This window comes from Eumetopias jubatus, unplaced genomic scaffold, assembly GCF_037043125.1.
Source record: "Eumetopias jubatus isolate StellerSeaLion01/CBP00866 unplaced genomic scaffold, mEumJub1_p1.0 scaffold_1, whole genome shotgun sequence".
In the NCBI taxonomy this organism is placed as follows: domain Eukaryota; kingdom Metazoa; phylum Chordata; class Mammalia; order Carnivora; family Otariidae; genus Eumetopias; species Eumetopias jubatus.
This window is the reverse complement of record NW_028274807.1, coordinates 112,151,677-112,156,094: the sequence shown is the minus strand read 5'-3', so window position 1 is coordinate 112,156,094 and position 4,418 is coordinate 112,151,677. Positions and strand designations below refer to the sequence as shown.

Sequence of the window (4,418 nt, the reverse complement as noted above, 5' to 3'; positions counted from 1 at the left end):
TGATGAAATGTGTTACCTGTATTTCGTAGCAAGGGTTTCTTCTCACACATAGGGGAAATGAAAGCTTTCTCTTTGATCCCCATTATTCAGCTCTGTGTGGAGTAACCACTTAGTATGTTTTGAGTAGAGAGGTCAACGGTCTGCATGGACATAACCTGACTTCTAACTGACTGCTAACCTGAACTCAGCATGGATCTTGTTTTTCAGTATAGTTCAATAAGGGAAATTTTTGAGAGATGTAAGTTCTCCTAATTCTCATTTTAGCCAAAGGAAGGCTCCTCTCTGGATTCTTAATCAGTGCTGTCCTCTGCACTGCCTCTTCCTAAAGGGCAGATGTACTGCCTTTGTGGCCCTTTAAAATCAGCCCAACCTGGCCCCAGCTCTAGAATAGCTGACATCAAGTGTCTGCTCTCACAGACAGTATCTGAGCCAGACATTATCATTCCCACCGGACATAGGAGGGAAGAGAAGCTGAGAGACATGAAGAAACTTGCTTACGATAATAAAGCTAGAAAGTGACAAATGCTGGATGGAGTTCTACCAAGCTGTTCTCACCGTCATTCCTCCCACATCAGCAAGACTTCTCTAAAGCACGGCGTCATGGCCTCGTCTCTTGGCCTTAAATGATATTCATAGCCAAGTGAGAAAGGCAGCCAATGCCTGTGAGAGTTTTCAGTAGCCTCTAAAAATGCCTTTTCCATGAATAGCCTGCTGTCTTTCATCTTGGGAACACCGAGTGTTTCATCAACATTATCTCATTAGTTCTCATAGCACCAGACTTTTCAAATAAGTGAGTTAATGTTTGCAAAAAGTCCTTGAGATCTAAAGACTAGAAACGCTGTATGAAGGTACGGCGTTGTCCTAAAGCCTGAACAACTGCTACAGAGTCTGTTCAGAGTCTGTCGGAGAGCTCTCCTATGAAAATGGTGGACTTTTCAAGTCATGGAGATGGAGGCAGGAATAGGGGGAGGCGATCCAACATAGCCGATCCTGGTTTGGAGATGGAGTAAATCTATAAAGCAGAGGTGCCAGAGGGGATTCCATTGGCAACTCTGGTCAATTACTGATGCCCTCCTGACGGCCTGAGAAGGATCCTGAGGCCATGTCTGGGCTCCCTGGGAAAGAGTTTGGGAATGGTTAGTGATGTCTGCCATGGATGCAGGACTAGTGAATTTGGAGCATATGTTCCAGAAATTTGCCCTACTTGGTACAGCTCAGTGAGCAAATTTACTATAATCATTTATTAGTTCTAGGAGGGTCTTTTTGGTTGTTGTTGATTCTTTTGGATTTCCTGCAGAGACAATCGTATCATCTGTGAACAAAAACAACTATTTCTTCTTTCCCAATCTGTATACCTTTTATATCATTTTCTGGTTTTACTGCATTAGCTAAGACTTCCAGTATGATGTTGAAAAGAAGTGGTGACAAGGGACATCCTTGCTTTGTTCTTGATTTTAGCAAGAAAGGCTCTAGTTATTCATAAGTAAGATATTAGCTATAGATTTTTGTAGATGTTCTTTATCAAGTTGAGGAAATTCCCTCTATCGCAAGTTTGATAAGAGTTTTTTTTAATCATGAACGGTTGTTGGATTTTGTTCGTCTATTGATATGAGTATGTGATTTTTTTTCTTTTTTAGTCTGTTTATGTGGTAGATTACATTAATTGATTTTTCAACGTTGAGCCAGCCTTGCATTCATGAGATAAATCCCACTTAGCTGTGATATATAATTCTTTTTTTGATTTGCTAATATATTGTTGAGAAAGCTTACATCTATTTCATGAGAGATATTGGGGTATAGTTACCAAGTGATTTTAACATGCAGTCAGAGTTGAGGTCCTGTTCTAAGGGTTGAAAGACGAAATTATATGCAAAATTCTTCACATGTTGGGTGGCTACTGAATCCCAGAGCCCAGGACTTGGGTGAGGAAGAGAACAATGAGGCAATTAATTAATGAGAGTGATAATAGAATGGAACTACTATTCTAATCTCTTTATTCATAGACAAAATAATAGTCATCCGACACAAAACGTTGTAGCTTGCAACGATTTCATATAGGCTCTAATTTAACCACCCTAGTCCTGTTAGGCAGTTTAGAGATGACATTAGTATCTGCACTTTACAAATTAGGAAACTGAGGTTCAGAGAGAAAAACTGATTTGTCCAAGATCAACAGCCACAACCTAAATCCAGGGTTCCTGAGTGAAACCCAGCACCCTTTCTGTATGGTTTTTTTGGCTCTTCAAATTTCTGTGGATTTTTAGTTACTAAAATATGCTTATTATTTGATAAAAGTCCAAAAAAGGGTCCAGTTGTCATTTAATTCCCTGTGGCATTAGAGGGGGAATGACTTCCAAAACAAAAAGAAGGAATCTTCAAAAAAGCAAATAGAACCACCCACTTCTGGTTTGTGGAAACCATTTAGTTTAGTTTGTTTTACCCTCAGAAGCAGAGGTGATGGGAGAGTATGAAGTGTGGAGCCAAGGAAAGTATGGTGCTCAGGGAAGGTCAAGGGAGCCTCCGCAGCCCTGCTCATACTTTCTCTCTGCACTTGGGCGCTCTCCTCCTACCTGGCCCATCTACAAACTATCAAACCCTGATGTTCTCATCTGCATATGGGAGCCCTGAAGATGCAAACATGAATACTTCTCTCATTATACAAGATGAGATGCACCATTGCCTCTAGTGTGACGCCTCCCTGAGCCAAAGAAACGCCTACTTGCTCAAAGGTTACCTGACTCACAGGGCACCCTGACCCTCTAGCCAAGGGTGCTGAAGCCTGAATAGTCCAACTTGCCTTTGCAGAAACTTGTTACTAATATGTCATTTCGTTTCTCTCTCTTTCCAACCTCAAGCTTTGCCTGCCTCATGTAAATGGCATGTCCTTGCTCCCTAAAACTCTACACCCATGCACAAGAGGATGCATGCGCAAATGCAGAGGAAAAGTTGCTTCTCAATCTTTCTACACACACCAGGGTCCACACTCACATACAAGCACATCCCATGATAAACACATTGGGACTCAGAAATGGAGTTGGTGGGAGATCTGGCTTGACCCTAAATTATGGAGGGATGAAATGCCTTATAATTAAGTTATTTTTATCTCTGAAATTCTCCTGTCTCTTCCACTCAGAGAGGTCTCCCACTTGGAGACCAAGACAGCTAAGTAGAAACTTTCTTCTCCAAAATTGCGACATTGGAAATCAGGACTCCCCACAAAACCTAGGGAGCTGGGGCCCTTGAAGGGCACATAACATTCTTCTAGAGAATTAGAGCAAGATCCAGAAAGGTGGTAACCCTGCACACTTATTCAAGAGCAGCATAGATAAAACACATCAGAGTTTCTGTCCATTGAACAGACAGCAGCTAATTATACTGAGAAATATTTTCTTTCAGCCTAAGTTCCTGGTCATCAATGGAAATCTCCTCTGGGTGTGTGTGCTCCTTCGGTGCGGACCTGGTACCTCTTTTGGGAAGCAGCAGCTGAGGAGACCCCGGCACTCGCCATGGCTGAGGAAAAGCCTAAGGAAGGAGTCAAGACTGAGAACAAGGATCATATTAATTTGAAGGTGGCGGGGCAGGATGGTTCTGTGGTGCAGTGTAAGATTAAGAGGCATACACCACTTAGTAAACTAATGAAAGCCTATTGTGAATGACAGGGTTTGTCAATGAGGCAGATCAGATTCCGATTTGATGGGCAGCCAATCCCAATCAATGAAACAGACACACCTGCACAGTTGGAAATGGAGGATGAAGATACAATTGATGTGTTCCAGCAGCAGACAGGAGGTATCTGCTAAAAAGGGAACCTGCTACTTTACTCCAGAACTCCGTTCCTCTGGAACAAGAAGACATTCTCAATTAGAAAGCCACAATTTGGTTCCACCACATCCTGACTACTACAGTATAGTTTTCTCTATTCTTTCATTTTCCCCTTCCCCCATTCCTTTATTGTACATAAAGGAACTGTGTATGTGCACAAGCATATTGCATTTTTTTTAACTAAATGGCCAATGGTATGTTTTGATCGACATCAAATGGAGATGGGATGGGGGAAAATACTGCTTCTGTGAAAATACCCCCTCTTCCCATTAGTGGCATGCTCAGTCAGCTCTTATCTTTATATTCCAGTAAGTTATTTTGCTCTCACTGTTTAACAAAAAAAGAACAATATAAAAATCCTTGCATACCTTGTTTGATTGGAGAATTTTAATGTTTTTCATTTATCATTGTAAAACCAAGGACAATTTTATAACTTTTTTGTATGTAGCTGTTACAGGTAGGGCAATCTGTCTTTCAGTAGGGATAAATTGCTCTAAAAGAAATGAATCCTAGATAGTTTTCCCTTCAAGTCAAGCATCTTGTTGTTTAAATAAACTTCTTGTTTAAAATGGAAAAAAAAACCTCCTGTGGGGACG

General features: G+C 41.2%; 1 pseudogene; it reads left to right on the top strand.

The window, feature by feature from the left end:
* The first annotated feature begins 3,506 nt into the window (after positions 1–3,506).
* On the top strand, positions 3,507–3,823 carry LOC114209123 (small ubiquitin-related modifier 2 pseudogene; annotated as a pseudogene).
* Positions 3,824–4,418: the final 595 nt, after the last annotated feature.